The sequence below is a fragment of the Taudactylus pleione genome, unplaced genomic scaffold (genome assembly GCF_031769625.1).
Source record: "Taudactylus pleione unplaced genomic scaffold, aTauple2 ptg000533l, whole genome shotgun sequence".
Taxonomy (NCBI): domain Eukaryota; kingdom Metazoa; phylum Chordata; class Amphibia; order Anura; family Myobatrachidae; genus Taudactylus; species Taudactylus pleione.
In genome coordinates, this window is record NW_028284935.1 from 2,488,899 (window position 1) to 2,509,893 (window position 20,995).

At 45.2% G+C, this 20,995-nt stretch overlaps 1 long non-coding RNA gene across 1 annotated transcript; it reads left to right on the forward strand.

Moving 5' to 3' along the window:
• Nucleotides 1-313: 313 nt before the first annotated feature.
• Nucleotides 314-19,653, forward strand: LOC148501135 (uncharacterized). Its single transcript, XR_015870084.1, has 4 exons — nt 314-359; nt 4,369-4,421; nt 4,543-4,599; nt 19,433-19,653. It is a non-coding gene; the product is annotated as an uncharacterized LOC148501135 (long non-coding RNA).
• Nucleotides 19,654-20,995: the final 1,342 nt, after the last annotated feature.

The following is a 20,995-nucleotide window of genomic DNA, read 5'->3' on the forward strand; positions in this document are numbered from 1 at the left end:
CTGGATAGCGCCAGGGATTGCTGTAGCAGGTTTTCGGGGACAGACTTGAATGCATGAACCATACACCACGGGAAGACGAGATGTTCAGGCCCAGAATGCTATCAGGAGAGGATATATATATCATGGGTCTGGCAGCAATTGGTGGATACGGACAGGTGGTCTGGTAGTAGCATTCTGAGTGGTGGAAGGTACAACATGCAGAGGGAGTATTCATCTCTGCAGCTCTGAGAATCAGAACCACACCTGTGATTCCAATCAGGGCTAGCAGTGCTCACAGACAGAGGAGAGACCAGGTGCAATAATCAGAGCAAATCCTCCAGGCAAATTACACACACAGATCCATGGGGAAGCTGACAGGGGTAAGTCTCAAGGCAAAAAGGTAACAACTAGACAGGGTCGTGACAGTTATCACTTGCAACATCTGTATTAGCTCCTAAAATTATTTTGCTGCACCGAGGGGCTAATTCTGAGTGGCATGAATCTCTCTTAATCAGACTTACCTACTTTTGAAAAAGCATTTCAGGGAGATTGTGAAAGCAGCACCTATTAGCACGGTGGCAAAGTGGGCGTGTACTGCTACACTGAGGGGCGTGTCATAATACTGACTTATATCCAAATGTAAACAGTTAAGTAAGTTACTGTAGTAGCTAGTAAGATCTACTTGTTCATGAAAACACACTGAGGGGTCTGGGTCTGATTCAGGGCGGCCACTTTTTTTTTTTGGACCTGGCCTCCTGGCCACTTGCTAAGCTGTGGGTGACCAGCCACAGTTTTTGCGAGTGGCCAGGTGATGGTTGCGACCATCGGCTTGCAACGAGACCCTTGCGTTAGGGTCTCATTCCCGCAAGCCCCAGTGAGCTTCCAGCTCTAATAGAGCAGGAAGCTCACTACTGACATCACGAGTGATGTCAGTAGGGCCGCCCACAAATGGCAGGCGTTCCTTCAGGAACACCCCCGTTTGTCTAGCCACCCCCTACCCGCCCACAAAATGGGGTGAGCTGTCGATCAACATCGACAGCAGCCCCATTTGTAGCAAGCCCCAGAGCGAGGGAATTTTTTACTCGCTCCAGGGCTTGCGTACGCCGTGCATGCGCAATGCCCCACCATCGACCCGCTTGCGAGCGCATAGTGCTTGCAAACGGGTCTGAATCAGGCCCTCTATTCATCATCAGTTAATTTCTACAAAGTATGTGAAAATTAACATTGTCACAGATCACAGATATCTCCTGCTTACCTTCCTCTTGTGGAATAGCCCGCTGTCCTCATACACTAGTATCACAGATATCTCCTACTTACCTTCCTCTGGCGGAATGACCCACTGTACCTGTACACTAGTATCACATATATCTCCTGCTTACCTTCCTCTAGCGGAATGGCCCACTGTCCCCATACACTAGTATCACAGATATCTCCTGCTTACCTTCCTCTGGCGGAATGGCCCACTGTCCCCATACACTACTATCACAGATATCTCCTGCTTACCTTCCTCTCCCGGAATGGCCCGCTGTCCCCATACACTAGTAACACAGATATCTCCTGCTTATCTTCCTCTCCCGGAATGGACCGCTGTCCCCATACACTAGTATCACAGATATCTCCTGCTTACCTTCCTCTGGCGGAATGGCTGCTGTCCCCCTACTCTACTATCACAAATATCTCCTACTTACCTTCCTCTGGCGGAATGGCCCGCTGTCCCCATACACTAGTATCACAGATATCTCCTGCTTACCTTCCTCTGGCGGAATGGCCCGCTGTCCTCATACACTAGTATCACAGATATCTCCTACTTACCTTCCTCTGGTGGAATGGCCCGCTGTCCCCATACACTAGTATCAAAGATATCTCCTACTTACCTTCCTCTGGCGGAATGGCCCACTGTCCCCATACACTAGTATCACAGATATCTCCTGCTTACCTTCCTCTGGCGGAATGGCCCGCTGTCCCCATACACTAGTATCACAGATATCTCCTACTTACCTTCCTCTGGCGGAATGGCCCGCTGTCCCCATACACTAGTATCACAGATATCTCCTACTTACCTTCCTCTGGCGGAATGGCCCGCTGTCCCCATACACTAGTATCACAGATATCTCCTGCTTACCTTCCTCTGGCGGAATGGCCCGCTGTCCTCATACAATAGTATCACAGATATCTCCTGCTTACCTTTCTCTCCCGGAATGACCGCTGTCCCCATACACTAGTATCACAGATATCTCCTGCTTACCTTCCTCTTGCGGAATGGCCACTGTCCCCATACACTAGTATCACAGATATCTCCTACTTACCTTCCTCTTGCGGAATGGCCGCTGTCCCCATACACTAGTATCACAGATATCTCCTACTTACCTTCCTCTTGCGGAATGGCCGCTGTCCCCATACACTAGTATCACAGATATCTCCTGCTTACCTTCCTTTTGCGGAATGGCCGCTGTCCCCATACACTAGTATCACAGATATCTCCTACTTACCTTCCTCTTGCGGAATGGCCACTGTCCCCATACACTAGTATCACAGATATCTCCTACTTACCTTCCTCTTGCGGAATGGCCACTGTCCCCATACACTAGTATGAACTCATCAAGCTCCGAAATACAAAGGATTCAGCCGCTTGGGAGACAGCTGATTTTCGGATCAGCTGTCTCCGCGCCGGAGCAATGATAAATGGCGAGTTAATATGTTAATTATCGGGGTCCAATAATTAACATAATTCTTAGACCCCTGATACTTTTCTGTGCTTTCTCATGTATCGTGTTTTACTGTACAAGTGTTTCCATATAAGTGCCAAGAGAAACATTATATGAAAATGCATGTAGCCATAGGGATCATTGTGCCTTATATCCAATGCAGGGAAATGGCTCTGATTATGCCATTTGAATGTATATAAGTGATTTCTCCCAACACCTCCCCACAAGTATATAACAGCTACACATCATGTGGGTAAAGTGCATTCAGGGAGATTACTAGACTCTTCAGGGAGTCAGGGAGATTGTTACTATTTCAGTGAGTCTCCCTGACACTCAGGGAGAGTTGGCAAGTATGCTCTTAAATGGATGCAAACAGTGGCGGATTTTATCTAGGGGCTACAGCCCCCCCAGTAAAATCTGCCACCTCAGTGTAGTCAGTGCAGTCCGTGACTGCACTGCTACACTGTGACTGGCTGTGGCTTCCTATTGGCTGCCCTATCTGCCAGTCAGATACACTCGGGGAGGCCCCTTTGCATGCCACTCAGAATAAGCTGCATATACTTTAGACAGAGAGGGCCCTAGTTGGAACTAAACTCATGATCCCAGTGCTTCCACACAACAATGCTAACAATGCTAACCACTCAGCCACCATGTTGTTTATATAGTTTGGGAATCTGCACATGCGCGGGACCAGTTCTGTGCATGTGCAGAACGGGTCCTGTGAAATCGCGCGCAGGTCCCGATATATCTCTGTTCAGGCAGAACAGTTTGCTGGGCGCTGCGGGGGTGGAAAAGGACTGCGTTCCTGGAAACAGCGCCGTATCACTCCTGTTTTCCAGGGAGTGGCGTGGCTGCCAGGACCCCGTCAGGCTGCGGTAGGTGAGTAGTCTCCAGCGTGTGCTAATTTGTACCACCCTGCCCTTTTTGGCGCCCCTGCAGACACATCCTGCTGCATTTGCATTTTTGCAGGACAGAGTTGCAGACACTTGTGTGCGGCTTTGCAATTCTGAGTCTGATTCAGACCCGGATGCTATTTGCGGCCGCTCGCTCTCAAAAAGGGGCCGTCTATGCAAAACATGCGCTCACTCTTTGCGGTGTAAGGACACCTCTATGTCTTAGCGGGCGAGGGCTTATTGCGCTCACAAGTGTTTAAAGACGCCCCCTTGCCACTCGCAACAAACGTCATCTCCGGGAAATGTAGGATTAATTGGGACTATCGGGAGCCATCGGAGCTGCTCGCAGCATTTAAGGTAGACCTAGGCTCCCGCAAGCAGTGCGAGCAGTTCACGGAAAAATCATCCAAGTCACATGTTCAGTGACGCTACTTTGTTAATTATGTACACCCATTAAACTCCGTTCTGACTTTTCGGGCACGCCTGCGTTCGCACATCCACTCCCCTGTTCACAAGCACCTTCCCCTGTTACCACCCACAAACGGCGCTATCTGTCACTCAATGTAGCGGCCAGGCTGTATATTACGAGCAGACATTTTTTACATCGCAGACGCTTGTTTGCGCACGTGCACTGCGACTTATACGCATGCACAGTTCTGCGACCATCGCTCAGAGTAAGCGAGTGCAGCTTAGCAACCGGGTCTGAATCAGGCCCTCTGTCCTCTGCTGAAACATTCCCATAGTACAGTATATACACTAATCATTGTCTTTATCTATACTTACTCTTTCAGGCAAAGCCACAAAGATCATTATGCATGCAAACAACATACATTCTTGATAAAATGTAAGTATGGAGGACAAGACACTAATATTAGCTGCCTCTGTTAATAATGTGCCTGTAAACATTACTACTGTATTTCCTTTTTGGGACGATATTTACAGCTTCTTTTTGTACCTACCTCTAGAACAAGATTATTTTGCACATTCAGTCAAACAGTTGGGGTGAAAGGGATGAACGAGAGGTGAGGATCTTAGTTTAAAAGGAGAAGAAGTTTACAGAGAGATAGGCAGAGGCACAGTAGCACAGTAGTCAGCATGCATCTATATTATTTATTATACACATCTAGGGACCACAGGAAGTTTTATAAATAATCACGGTACAAAGACTTTGGGCCTACTGTATGTTAGAGTTACTGTACAGGGAAATCCAGCTGAACGCTGCAAATTTACACTTGATTAACCATGGTGTAAATACAGATTACATTTTCTATTCAGGGAAACTACTGCCTGCCTTTACATCCAGCACACAAATACAGTACTAGGCAGCTTCATTGTCATCCTGTGATTCAGAGTCGAGCTGAGATGCTTCCCTCCAAAATTATAAGTCTATCCACACATTTTAGATTCCCCTCCCCTCCCTGGTTTAGCCGTAGTCCAAAACTTCATCTTCTACTGCAGCTGGGTTTACTCTAGAGATGTGCGCTGACCCCCATGTTTTGGTTTTGGATCTGGATTTACAGTATCTTCGTGTTTTGGTTTTGGTTTGCAAAACCATCCTCAAGTGTTTTTGCTTTGGATCTGGTTTAAAAAAAAAAATTGACAAAAGTTTTTTAAAACATCTAAAATCAGGCAATTTTTGCAATCAAAAACTGAAATTCAGATTTACCACTGGAAGATAAGAAACGCGACTCCGATTTATTCAATTCTTCTCAGGAGATTAGAATCGCGACTCGGATCTGTCCGGATTCACGAAATTCGGGTGGATTCGGATTTCTGGAGATCCGAACCACACATCTTTAGTTTACTCCTATCACAAAATTGGGTCCATTCTGTCTGTGAGTCAGTGTACACTATCTGTATGTGTGTATCTGTCTGTGTCAGTGTACACTATCTGTATGTGTGTATCTGTCTGTGAGTCAGTGTACACTATCTGTATGTGTGTATCTGTCTGTGAGTCAGTGTACACTATCTGTATGTGTGTATCTGTCTGTGAGTGAGTGTACACTATCTGTATGTGTGTATCTGTCTGTGTGTCAGTGTACACTATCCGTATGTGTGTATCTGTCTGTGAGTCAGTGTACACTATCTGTATGTGTGTATCTGTCTGTGTGTCAGTGTACACTATCTGTATGTGCGTATCTGTCTGTGTGTCAGTGTACACTATCTGTATGTGCGTATCTGTCTGTGAGTCAGTGTACACTATCTGTATGTGTGTATCTGTCTGTGAGTCAGTGTACACTATCTGTATGTGTGTATCTGTCTGTGAGTCAGTGTACACTATCTGTATGTACGTATCTGTCTGTGAGTCAGTGTACACTATCTGTATGTGTGTATCTGTCTGTGAGTGAGTGTACACTATCTGTATGTGTGTATCTGTCTGTGTGTCAGTGTACACTATCTGTATATGTGTATCTGTCTGTGAGTCAGTGTACACTATCTGTATGTGTGTATCTGTCTGTGAGTCAGTGTACACTATCTGTATGTGTGTATCTGTCTGTGAGTCAGTGTACACTATCTGTATGTGTGTATCTGTCTGTGAGTCAGTGTACACTATCTGTATGTGTGTATCTGTCTGTGAGTCAGTGTACACTATCTGTATGTGTGTATCTGTCTGTGAGTCAGTGTACACTATCTGTATGTGTGTATCTGTCTGTGAGTCAGTGTACACTATCTGTATGTGTGTATCTGTCTGTGTGACAGTGTACACTATCTGTATGTGTGTATCTGTCTGTGAGTCAGTGTACACTATCTGTATGTGCGTATCTGTCTGTGAGTCAGTGTACAATATCTGTATGTGCGTATCTGTCTGTGTGTCAGTGTACACTATCTGTATGTGCGTATCTGTCTGTGAGTCTGTGTACACTATCTGTATGTGTGTATCTGTCTGTGAGTCAGTGTACACTATCTGTATGTGTGTATCTTTCTGTGTGTCAGTGTACACTATCTGTATGTGTGTATCTTTCTGTGTGTCAGTGTACACTATCTGTATGTGTGTATCTGTCTGTGAGTCAGTGTACACTATCTGTATGTGTGTATCTGTCTGTGAGTCAGTGTACACTATCTGTATGTGTGTATCTGTCTGTGAGTCAGTGTACACTATCTGTATGTGTGTATCTGTCTGTGAGTCAGTGTACACTATCTGTATGTGTGTATCTGTCTGTGAGTCAGTGTACACTATCTGTATGTGTGTATCTGTCTGTGAGTCAGTGTACACTATCTGTATGTGTGTATCTGTCTGTGAGTCAGTGTACACTATCTGTATGTGCGTATCTGTCTGTGAGTCAGTGTACACTATCTGTATGTGTGTATCTGTCTGTGAGTCAGTGTACACTATCTGTATGTGTGTATCTGTCTGTGAGTCAGTGTACACTATCTGTATGTGCGTATCTGTCTGTGAGTCAGTGTACACTATCTGTATGTGCGTATCTGTCTGTGAGTCAGTGTACACTATCTGTATGTGTGTATCTGTCTGTGAGTCAGTGTACACTATCTGTATGTGTGTATCTGTCTGTGAGTCAGTGTACACTATCTGTATGTGTGTATCTGTCTGTGAGTCAATGTACACTATCTGTATGTGTGTATCTGTCTGTGTGTCAGTGTACACTATCTGTATGTGCGTATCTGTCTGTGAGTCAGTGTACACTATCTGTATGTGCGTATCTGTCTGTGTGTCAGTGTACACTATCTGTATGTGCGTATCTGTCTGTGTGTCAGTGTACACTATCTGTATGTGTGTATCTGTCTGTGAGTCAGTGTACACTATCTGTATGTACGTATCTGTCTGTGAGTCAGTGTACACTATCTGTATGTGTGTATCTGTCTGTGAGTCAGTGTACACTATCTGTATGTGTGTATCTGTCTGTGAGTCAGTGTACTCTATCTGTATGTGTGTATCTGTCTGTGAGTCAGTGTACACTATCTGTATGTGCGTATCTGTCTGTGAGTCAGTGTACACTATCTGTATGTGTGTATCTGTCTGTGAGTCAGTGTACACTATCTGTATGTGCGTATCTGTCTGTGAGTCAGTGTACACTATCTGTATGTGCGTATCTGTCTGTGAGTCAGTGTACACTATCTGTATGTGTGTATCTGTCTGTGAGTCAGTGTACACTATCTGTATGTGCGTATCTGTCTGTGAGTCAGTGTACACTATCTGTATGTGTGTATCTGTCTGTGAGTCAGTGTACACTTTCTGTATGTGTGTATCTGTCTGTGAATCAGTGTACACTATCTGTATGTGTGTATCTGTCTGTGAGTCAGTGTACACTATCTGTATGTGCGTATCTGTCTGTGAGTCAGTGTACACTATCTGTATGTGTGTATCTGTCTGTGTGTCAGTGTACACTATCTGTATGTGCGTATCTGTCTGTGTGTGGGTCTCTCTGTCTCCGTTTTGTTGTTTAGTTTATAATGCTGTATTGTTGCTTATTTCTGTAATAAACTCTGGCATGCAACAAGTGCACTCGTGCAAATAGTCATGAATTAAAGACTGTGAGGCTGGCAGTGAATTGAGGAAATCTATGAAAGGTAGGAGGAGGGGAAGTCTCTAGTGTTATGAAACAGAAAGAACATTTCAGTTCCGTGACAACAGACAGAGAATGATGGTCCTTGCAGAAGAAAATGACAACAAATGTAACCATTTTCTGGAAGCTAAATCTATTGCTGTCATATCTGTCACAAACATATCATCACAACATCACCATTCAAATGCACAAAGTGGTATGACAAATAAAATAGACGGAAAGCAATTGTCAATAAAGGAATTATTATAATTCCCCTCTGTATTTTCTCTCAAATCCCGCATTATTTATTCCCATACTCTTTTGATGAAGAGTGCATGGTTTTGAAGTGTCCTTTCACTAAAGGGAGAGCCATAATACCTCTGATCCACATTATAAACACACATGTCCCCGCATACTAAACATCTTGGCCAGATAGCTGAGATCACATGTATTCCATCTGCAGAGTGATGAAATTTAACCTTCCATTTTAATACTGTATAAGAAACTTAAAGTGTAGGTTCAACAGTTGCACCCATGGTGGTCCCATGGGGGGAGCATTGGCCCCCCCTTCCATCTTTAGCACCAAACCAGAATTTGACAACCTACAGTAGCAAATGACCCTTGTGGGATGGTGAAAAATGCAGTAAGGATTCTGGGATGCAGAGTAGATACAAAGTATAATCTGACAACATTGGCTACTGAAGTAGATCAATAAGCCACAATGAATATGGCATTATAACCTGATACATTGAAAGCTCTATAATTAAGTCCATAAAAAATGTTTCTCTATGTTATTGATACTGGTTGTAGAGAACATATATGTAAAACATTAAGGATCTAAATCTGAGTAAGATCAGCGCCCATGTCTGCGTCTATTGCCGGGATTGCTTCTGCCGCTACATGAAAATACCGCTGCAAGCCCTTCGCTGGTGTACATCAATGAGTCCGCATGTGCCAGGGAGCAGGTGAACACTTTGAGCTTCTTCAGATGCTCAATTACCAATTGCAGATTCTCTGTCTGAATGTGGTCTCCTATGTGAACGATTCTGCGTCTCTGCATGCAACCACTATCAGTGACACTCCAATAACATGCCCAAAAGATGGACCATCGCTAAGCCACCTCCATGCTACTGCCTAGGAATGCACAATGCATTTTAAAAACAATTCTGAGAAAGTGCATCTCCCGTGTGCTTCAAACGCAACTCCAAATCTATGCATAGGGAATCTGGACATATCCACAGTGCGACTTAGAGGCATGTGCAGGAGAAATAAAATTCTCCCCTTCGTCTGACATTGCCAATGCATTCAACTCAGAATCAGGCCCACAGTCTCTTATGGCGGTGTAAATGCAAACCTGCATAAATGCACTAAATAGCTCAGGGCAGTCATTGTTACATGCTGTTACATCCCGGTAGTGGACATTAAGAGGTATATTTACTACATTGAGAGTTTTTAGAAGTGGAGATGTTGCCTATAGCAACCAATCAGATTCTAGCTATTATCTTCTAAAATGTGCTAGTTAAATGTTAAGTAGAATCTGATTGGTTGCTATGGGCAACATCTCCACTTCTAAAAATTCTCAATTTAGTATATATACCCCTAAGAAATCTATATTTGGGCAACAAAGCAGAAGTTAAAGGGATTCACATTAAGGCAAATTACAGAACCACTTGTGGGTCAGCTGAGTTCCTGACAGGTGTATGCAGTCCCTCTGGTAACTCTGGTCTCCATGTGCTGTAATCAATGATCTCATATGACATGGTTGATATAATCTATTTCTGCTATTGATGCTCTCTGAATATCCACTGGAAGTAGCAAAGGATTGCTCCAAGTAGAACGAATCAGACAGACAAAGTAATCATCAATAAATATCGAAGTATCGCGTTTCTGTGTACTCTCTACATCCTCTGTGAAAAGTGCCTGATACACATGTAGCACCCTGACCCTATTACTGCAGGCAGCTATGTCTTACCTAGTAAGAAAGAGTCTCACTGCCCTGTTCAGTTCCCTCTGACTCCCATCTATTATGGTTTTCACCAGAGAGGCAAGGATGGATACCCCAAATACCAATAAATATACCTTTTTCTACAACAGAAAGTTTCTTTATTCAACACAGAATTAAATTCTCCAATACGCAGTGTTAAAAAGTATTTCTAAATAACTTCTCATGCTACAATCGATTCAAGGATATATTTTTTTACCATAACATTTTATATATACAGTTCTACACACTGATACAATTAACTTTTACTGTCAAACGTATTGGTCTATTTCCTATTTCCATTGTCACAACCTAATAACCATTACAATCTAACACTTAAGACAAATATTACAATAAGTCACTGAAGGGAGCTTACACTCTTTGGCAAAGTCCCCATTCGTTGGTGCACATATGTTTCATCCCTTTGCTGAACACTCTAACTGGCCCCGGCAGTCTAATAAATTGGGGACAGTATTATGGCAGTTGGTAAAGGCAATGGGTAATTAATTGCCAATAGTTAGCACAATAACTGCTGTCACTTAACGGAGGTAAATAGGAGGCAGGCTGTTAGCATGATGCTTGGTGAAAGAGTACACTTTAATGGTGCAAACCTGGGTCTGATAGTAGCTTGCTTTCAGGACATCCTTGTGCATTGAATAGGTGAAGAATATGACCTTTCCAATCTACTTGTAGCAATGATACAGAGGTTCAGGCAATTTTTAAATACACTTGAATGATCTCTTAGTCCTCTCAGTCTGACTTGGGGAGAGTTAAGCTGCCCATCCACTAGGCGATGCGGGAGATGACGGCACGATTACAATGGCAACGTCTCTCGCGGGGTGAACTGCATACACTGTGCCTGATTCAGAGCCGGACGCTCTGACCAGAGCGCTCGCTCTGATTCAGGGCCCTCCTCCCTAAAAATGGAGCGGCCTCCTGGCCACTCGTATAGCTGTGGGTGACCACACACAGTTATAGTGAGCGGCCATGATGATGGTCGCGATGGTCTTTGACCATCGCGACCATCGGGCTTGCGACGAGACCCTGCGGTAGGGTCTCGCTGCCGCAAGCCCAGGAGTGATTTTGGCTCTATCAGAGCCAAAATCACTCCCACTGACATTATTACTGATGTCAGTGGGGCCGGGACTCAGACGGTTGGCGTTCCCATGGGAACGCCTCCGTCTGGCAGCCACGCCCCCGGCACGCCCACCAAAGGGGGTGCTGTCACTCACCATCGACAGCAGGCCCCCTTTGGTGCGTATTCCTCGTCGCTCTCCGGGTCTCGCGCATGTGCATGACGGAGCTCCCTCCGTCGTGCATATGCGCATTCGCCCAACATCAACCCGCTTGCGAGCGTCCTTCGCTCGCGAGCAGGTCTGAATGACCCCCACTGAACGTACAGACGTTCATTGTATGCAGATCAATCATCCCCGAAAATGGCAACCTGATGGCGGTCGTCAGGATGACTGTCATGTTTGGGCGATGATTAATGTTAAAAACGACCAGCGGACGCGCGCATCGCTGGTAATTTTTAACCTTTTCCTGCCCGATTTGCGGGCGATTACCAAGCGATGGAGCGATAACAACCGTCGTTATCGCTCCATCGCTAGGTTTAATCGCCTAGTGGATGGGCAGTAAAAGTGCAACTTTGTCTCTCTCTGTGGGACAGGGTATTGGTGCAGGTATCATTAACCTCACACTGTCCTTCTGTGCTGCCCCACGGACCGCTCCTGTTTATCCACCCACTGATGTAACACCAGCCTCCCAGATGCTGCAATCAGCTGCAGCCGCAGTCAGTAACACACACGGGGACGGCAGATCTGCTTTCACTGCTCCTGCTTCGTAGACACTCTGGATTCTCCAGCCCTGGAACTCTGCCACTCTCTCTAAACCCTATGCCTGGAGGTTCGTGCTGCGCCTCACAGCTCCTCTCCCATGCTCTGGGGGCTCCCGCTCTGACTATCAGCTCAGGGGAAAAAAACCTCTGAAACTGTAGTAACAGTCCACCTAAACCACATGCCGCTGCTTCCAGTCATGTGACCTCCTGCTGACTCACCACATACCCAGTACACATTGTATTTACATGTTAGATATTTTATATAGGACCCAACATGAGTGAGTACAACCAGGTCTGGGGTACCACACACAGACATAGAAATCCTCAATAAATATCAGACTAACACATTTCTGTGTACTCTCTACATCCTCTGAGAAAAGTGTCTGATACACTGACATAGAAATCCTCTATAAATATCAGACTGATGCATTTCTGTGTATTCTCTTCATCCTCTGATAAAAAGTGTTTTTTATACCGAAGAAGTTTTGCCCTTTTTTTTTTAGAAACCTGCTGCTTTATACTTTGCATCTATTTTGTTTGCTGTGGGGATTATCGCTAGCACGTTTTGCACCAAAGATAACATTTGTTTGCTATTTGTTGGATGTGGATATTGGGAAAAAATTAAGCCTCTTTGGAAGATTAATTCTTCTCAAGTAGAAGGTTATCAAACTGGTAAAAATGTGTTAAATGAGCCAGGTCGGTAAGGCACCATGAAGTTGACCCATTTACAAAATAGAGCCCATCTCACATTTTAGGATTCACCTTCACACTGTCCATAGATAATCCAAGATTCTGTGTGGCCCGTATATTATATTTTGTGATAGGCGACTGGACTCCTTTAAGAAGATGCCACCATTCTTTGAGTGTCAAACAGACTGCTATTAATTCTCAGTCATTTGCCTAGTAGTTTTTGATCTGCTGACTCCAACTTCACAAAGAAGGCACATGGATCCATTTACATCTGTCTCTGTCCTTGTAAGAGGATAGCCCCTACTCTCTGTGGTGTGCACCTTGAGGATATAAGGTTGAGATGGGTTAAGATGTGCCAAGATGTGCCAACCAAGTAGCTGATAAAAAAGCCATTTGGACAGGAGTAGTCAACAGAAAGCAAGTACCCATTGGGTTAGGACTGTAATAGATAAGTTTGTTTTAAAAACAATGACATACAGGATGGGAATGCAGTCATAATGCCAACCACGGGAATTCCGGTGCTCCGGATGCCAGCACCTGAATTCCAACTCCTGTCAGAAGCCTGGCACTGGCATCCTGACCACCGACTTCACATGCAGGGCCACCATAAGGGCTGCCCTGGAGTCCCGGGCCCGGACAGAGAGGGGGGCCTGCACCTGGATTCTACCCATAGGCTGGCCCATGGGTCAAGGTGACATCTGCCTCCCGGGCCGGTACAATTTTGTTAGTGGAAGGGCCACCGGCCAGCAGAGACTAAGGGCTCCACTCCCCGGCTATTTGGCCACTGCTGCACTAGAAGTGCCAGGTGCCTGCCATGATGTATTCGTGAGCAGCACGCCCAGATGTCTCTCGCTCCCCCAGTCCCTACACCTACGTCGGTGCACTCTGATGCTAAGGGGAGTGAGACGTTAGGACACCATACACATACACACATCCTGTATAAGGGAAAGGGTGGGGGTGGTCTTGGGGGAAAAAATATAAATACATATATATTGTAAGGAGTGTGTGGGGGAAGGCACAAATGCAATAAATATAAAAGTGATGGATTGCGGCTTGGAACACAATATCCTAAAATATCTAAGGGATAGAGTGGGGATGGGGAGTGTAAAAAAAACACAGAGAGAGAAGAGGGGCTGGAGAGACACTGCAGGTCTGGAGTTGCAGGAACATGAGGATGCAGGCCCTGCTATTTGTTAGTCCCGGGCCCTCCAATTTCTGATGGCAGCCCTGATCCCTTGTTATGCCTGAGGTTTGGATTTGGTCAGAACAGATGTGAGAGGCTGAGGAGGAGACTTGGTAGGCATGGATAAAACTGGGTGGCTTGAGCCAGGACTTCCTAATGTATGATGTGAGGAGTTATATGAACTGTAGAGGATAATAGTAAAGTAAATGTCTTTATTGAACAACAGGTTGGAATGGGAACTGGTTATATGATGCTGAAGAGATGGGCAGAATCAGATTAGGATCGATGATGCTGGATTGAGAGCTGGATCGGTTTGAGGCCATTGATGAATTGAAGAAGTTGATCGGTTTGAGATCAATGTTGAGGAATTGAAGAGCTTGATCGGTTTGAGACTGTTGTTTGAGAATATCGAATAGAACCGGTATTTGGAGATATCGGATGGGACCGATGTTTGGAAATACCATATGGGACCAATGTTTGAAAATATTGGATGGGACTGATCTTTGGAGATATTGGCTAGGACCAATGGAGGCAGATTGGAGGTGGTAAAACCAGACTTGAGTGGCAGAAGGAATGGAGATTTGTAACCAGACTGGAGTGTTAGATGGTATAGGAGACTTGTAACCAGAGTTGGAACTGAAATCACACAGACTGGAACCATTCAGATACAGAGTACATGGGAGCTAAGCACAGAGCTGTAACTTCAGCAGAAGCGATAGTGTACTGGCAACAGGAGCCAGCTCAGAAAATTGAATTTATAGGTGAGGATACCCAGGGATTGGATGCTGTGATCAGCTGGTCTCAGAGCAGTGCTGAGTGGAGGAAGAGCATCAGATGACATCATGGCTGCGCGCATTCATTGGTTTAAGAGAGAACTATGGTGTGCAGCTTGTGTGCCATCATGCTGGGAAAGACACACTGTGAGCAAGGGGCTTCGGAGAGCCATCTCCATGCTCAGTGAGAGGACACTGAGCGGACGGAGCAGTAGCAGCACAAGACAGACCTCAGCACCATCCGGGAGTGATAAGCAGGGAGGGTTAGGATTAAGGTTAGGGAGAAAGGGAGGGTTAGGATAGCGACCGACAGGTTTCAGTATCCTAACCCTGTCAGGATGCTGGCATCTGGATTCTCACCTCCAGGAACCCCATCTCTGGCATCCCATACACAACCCACAGGATGAATGACCTCATTAGTTACCTTTACACTGTTGGGTGTTGGCTAGGCATTTATGGCACTGGTCTTGACAGGTTCCAACGTTAATTCTCCCAAATTACTCGATTGTGTCAACCCGAAAGAGGTACAGTATTTTTCTAGTTCTGCAGGTTCTAAAGTATTCCAGAACTGCTTTTCTATGTTCTCATATATTACCAAAGTAGATCATGAATTGCCCATCTAACATACCTTTCAGCACATTATTCTCAAAATTTTGAAAGTGAGCTGAGGACTTCGCTTGTTCTCACGCCAAGTTCCCTTGTGCATCATCTGCGACTTTGTAGTGTTTAAACTAATTCCTGTGCGGTTAAATTCACAGCCCAGTACACTGTGAGTGGTGTTTCCCTGCTTCTGAGATGTGAATAAATCACAAAATGTAAAGAAAAAGGCAAGCTACACCTCTTGGAGTGGCTCAGTCACGCCGGGCATTTTGCGCTGTGTGGCGTATAGAGGATAGGTGTATGAGGAAACATCTTCAGCATGTGAAAACATTATTCATCAGCTTGACATTAGTCACAGGTTATATATGCATAAACACATACATATATATGTTACCGGTTAGTGTAAAAGATCCATTTCTGCAGTGATGGAGAGGAAAGGCAGGGCTCCATTGGCTCTTAAACCAGATTGTTTGTAGTGGCAGACTATGGACCAGGGGCCTGAATTAGACCGGCTAGCACTCGCGAGCGGGTCAATGTTTGGCCACTGCACATGGGCACGTCGGAGCCAGCTCCGACGTGCGCATGTGCGATACCCGGCTAGCAACGGGCGCTCCGTCGCTCCGGGTCTCACACCAAAAGGGGGCGGCTGTCAATGTTGATCGACAGCTCGCCCCATTTTGGATTTGGGCAGGGGGGGTGGCTGGCCAAAAGGAGGCATTCCCGACGGAACGCCTGCCGTTTGGGGGCGGCCCCACTGATATCACTAGTGATGTCAGTGGTGAGCTTCTGGCTCTATTAAGAGCCAGAAGCTCACTGGGGCTTGCGGGAATGAGACCCTACCACAAGGTCCTCATCGCAAGCGCCGATGGACGCAATGGTCAAGACCATCGCGACCATCAGCTGGCCACTCGCAATAGCTGTGCGAGCGGCCTGGAGGCCGCACAAAAAAACAAAACGCCCTGCGTCCGGCTCTGAATCAGGCCCCAGGTCCACAGTTGCAAGCAATACAGCCAAGAGTGACCGAGCACCGAAATGCAACCTATTGGTGCAAAAGACTGATCTTTGCACGCACTCACGTGCCCACAATTCTGTCTACAGTACATGCCCACAGTGCACTTATCCTAATGTCCAGTTGCCAGCCAGTACACCCACTAAGCTGCAAGTGGAGTTGTAGCTTAAATGCGTATCACTCTGAATTGCCCATGGGTTTCCCAAGTGCGCATACATGCTCCGACTCACGCGTAGTTGCAAAGAAAACACGAGATGCATCCACACTCTCAATCAGGCCAGATAGTGGCGTAACTAAGGTTGGTCAGGAGGGGCTCGTGTCCTGGGGGCGTTCGGAACACACTACATAGTAAAACAAACACACCGCCGCCATACTACCCAGCGGCATTGTGTTTGTTTTAGCCGCTAATGATAGTAAGACAGACTATCATTGGCTGCTTCACCCATGGCCGGAGCCAGGCTCATGAACTCCGCCTTCCAGCTCCCGCAGTGGGTGAAGGGAGAGATATCATGATGTCTTTCCCATAGGATGGAGGAACAGATGGTGGTGGGCACAGGAGCGGGGATTCAGGTAAGTGTTTTTTTTTGTTTTGTGTGTGTATGTCTGTGTGTCATATATGTAAGGGGCACTACTGGAAAGAGGCACTGTATAAGTGGCACTGTATAAGGGGCACTACGGGCTGGGGCACTGTATAAGGGGTACTACTGGCCGGGGGCACTGTATAAGGGGCCAGTGGTATAATGTGTGTGGGTGGCCTCGAGTAGGGCATGTGCTCTGGGTGCCTTTGGTCCAGGACAGTTGTTTAAAACTATTGTAGTGCTGACCACACTACACAGATACAACACACCGCCGCCTCTGGCAGTGTGTTTGATTTATCAGCCAATGAGAGTCAGACAGCCTCTCATTGGCTGCTGCACCCACAGCCGGGCAGGAGCTCACTTATGAGCTCCCCCTTCCGGCTCCTGCAGTGGGTGATGGGAGAAACGTCATGACATCTCTCCCATAGTGCCGAGCGGGAGGACGGAGGAGCGGATGGTGGCAGGGATTCAGGTAAGTGTTGTGGGGTTTTTTTGTGTGTCTTTCTTCTATATATATGTAAGGAGCACTGCATAGGGGGACCAATACTGGGAGCACTGTATAAGGGGGGATTACTACTGGGGGCACTGTATAAGTAGTAATCTAAAACTATGTAAAGAGCTGTTGGTAAAAAAATTGTCATCTGCAGCCACACATGAAATGCCATCATCTCCTCCTTCAGTTTCTGCAGCTGCCAGGAAAAAACTCAATTTTCCTTACAGAATGCCTGCTGGTCATGCAGATCGTTCACCAAAAAATTACATCTGGTCGGGCCTGAGAGAACTGCCTACAGGTGACATGTCTTCTACTGTGATTATGTGTGATGTGGTCTCCATTCACAGAATGGTGGAGGACTATTTCAGAGATTACATCCATATAGACATGTCAGACAGTCCCTTTCAGTACTGGCAGGAAAAAGAGGCAATTTGGAGTCCCATACACAAAGTGGCTTTGCATTACTTAAATTGCCCACCCTCCAGTGTGTACTCCGAAAGAGTTTTCAGAGCAGCTGGCAACCTTGTCAGTGATCGGTGTAGGAGGTTACTTCCTCAAAATGTGGAAAAGATGATGTTCATTAAAATTAATTACAAATTCCACAAGGAAGACCTCTACCAACAATTACATCAAAAAATTACAGAGGTGCCTATGGTGGATTCCAGTGGGGATGAATGAATATTGTGTGAAGGAGAATATGTACACACTGATGGGGATAACGAGGAAGAGGACAACTTGTAATGTAAAGCCAGTTTGTGTATGGGATCATTTTCATTTCCATGTCCAATGCACATTGGCAGCTTGTTTTATGGGGGTCCAAACGAACAAATTATTTTGGCCATGATTGGCAGTCCTTGTCGCTGAAATGATTGGTTTGTTAAACTGTGAATGTCCTGTTTCGTATACAACATAAGGGTGGGTGGGAGGGCCCAAGGACTATTCCATATTGCACCTTTTTCCTTTCCATTATGTGCTGGTTGGGGCATTGCTACCTGACATTTTAAATTATTATTATGTTATGGTTGGTTTAGGAACCAATTTGTTTTTAAATTAATTTATTATCAATTTTACAGCTAGGGGCTGCACAAATGCATTTCTTTTTATTATTAATTATTCAGCCAGGGGCTGCATCCAATGAATGAATTGAATTGGGTGCAGCCCATTCATTGAAAATGAATTGTTTTTTACTTTTTAATCAAATTATTATTAATTATTCGGCCCAGGGCTGCACCAATGAATTGTTTTTTAATTAATTTATTATCAATTCAATGAATTTCTTTGTATTAATTATTCAGCAAGGGGCTGCACCCAATGAATTGTTTTTTACTTGTTTAATGAAATTATTATTAATTATTCAGCCCGGGGCTGCACCAATGAATTGTTTTTTTAATTAATTTATTATCAATTTTACAGCCAGGGGCTGCACCAACTATCAATTCTTCAATCTTCAAGGGTATCCCAACCATCATCTTTGCACAGTCCTCAACTCTATTAATAATTATATCAATCAGTTTTGAGCCAGCAAGCTGGATGCAACCTTTTGGCCCTTTAACTAGATGAAAAAATCAATATTGTGAGCTGTGAGGTGGTCAAAATTGACTGGAAACCAGTTGAAATAAATGTTATTGAGGTTATTAATACTGTAGGAACAAAAAAAGGCCAATTTTATGTGATTTTAGCTGGATTTTTTTATTGTTTTAAGAAAAAATCCAGATCCAAAAACCCGAAATCAAAACACGGAGGTGAGGCTTTGGCAAAACCAATCCAGATCCAAAACCAGGGGAGATCCAGATCCAAAGCCAAAACCAAAACACGGGGGTCGGTGCACATCTCTACTTATACCCAATGCAGGGAAATGATACTAATGATCCCATTTGTATATATCTGTTTTTTGTTTTTTTTAAATATATATAAAAGCTACAGTACATAATGGGTGCAATCAGGGAGATTGCTAGACTCTTCAGGGTGTCTGGGAGATTGCTGCTATTTCAGGGAGTCTCCCTGACAAATACAGCTGACGAACACATCAACAGAGCTTAGCAACTGTACATTTGAATATTAATGCACAGGATAAAGGCGTCTTAGTAAATTGAAAATAACTTCCATGATTTAAAATGCCCTGTCTAAAAAATGGAAAAAGAGCGATATCTGGGTTTATAAACCGTGTGATTCTCTAAATTTCCTATCATATATTTCGTTGTATTTTCAGAAATTCCCCCCAAGCAGAAGAAGCTGGATGGATATTTGCTCTGCTGAAACATTAGAAGTCGCACTGTTTGAAATACATTTCCTCTTAAATTAATGCCACAGGGAGAACGTGTCCCCATTAAAAATATAAAACACCTGTTAGAAGTTACATTGAAAGAGAGAAGAATGGCTTCTATAGTACATACTGAAGCCCTTTCCCTATGTTAAAAGACTTTTCCAATTGAGCACATTCTGCTTTTAGTAGTGATGCCCCTCATCATTCACTTTGTTCCACAGCGCCGACCACTGTAGATTTCTTACTGCGTATTAATCATTTCTAGAAAAGACGCCATTTTGCTCAACTCAGTCTTGTTTCATAGAAAAAGTACAGATTTTGTCATGCAATACATTTACATATATGGTTATTACATCATCAAGCTTAGGTTATATGTATAAAGCCTGGGAGAGAGATAAAGATGAGAGTGCCAACTCCAAACTGTCATTTTACAAACACGGCCTGTGACATGACAGTTAGGAGCTGATTGGTTGGCACTCTGGACCTCATTCAGAGTTAGTCGTAAGCGGCCGCTCGGTCGTACCCAGCGATGTTCGCAAAACAGTGCATGCATAAGTTTCGCAATGCGCGTGCGCAAACTAGCTGTTGCGATCGGAAATTTCTCTCTCCTTCAACTTGGCCAGGTCGTTAGTTTGAGTGACAGGATGAGGCGTTTGTGGGTGGTAACAGGGGAAGGTGCTTGTGAACGGGGGAGTGGAGATCCGAATGCAGGCGTGCCTGACTATGCAAACGGCATTTTATGGGAGTGCATAATTAACTAAGTAGTGTCATGGCACATGTGACATGGGAGGTTTTTACACTGACTTGATCGTAGTGCTTAAGAGAGGGTATGGTCAACCTTAAGCTCTACGACCAGCTCCGATGGTTCCCGATTAATCCTTATATGCCCGGAGATGACGTGTATTGCGAACGAGAAGGGGACGTGTTTTTAGTCTTACGGCCGCATCCTCCCCTCGCTCGTCCAGCTAACGATCCCATCTTAACGACGCAACTTGCGAGTGCTTCATTTGCATATCCGGCCCCTTTTCCCTTACGACTGAGCGGCCGCAACGACCGACTCTGAATGAGGTCCTCTATCTCTCTACACTTTATCTCTCTCCAAGGTTTGATATATCCCCCCCATGTATTACTCAGCAGCATGTTAGAATCCAGTATGACACTGGTTTCCAAACTCAGGACCTGATTCAGACCCAGACGCTAAAAAGCGTTCGCTCGTAGCTGGCTGATGTTCGCATAGACAGCCCAGCAGAGTGAGTGACAGGAGAAGCTGTTTGTGGGTGGTGACAGGAGCTGGACATTAAAAACGGGGGAGTGGAGGTGCAAATGCAAGTGTTCATGAGCGTCTTAATGCCGTTTCAGAGGCGTGCATAATTACCAGGCAGCGTCATAGTTCACATCACCTGGTTGTATTTCACACTGAAGTGCTCCTTCCGATGGCACCCGATGTACCGATGGTTACATACACTTCCTGGAGATGACATGTGCAAGTGGGCGTCTTAAGACAGGCTG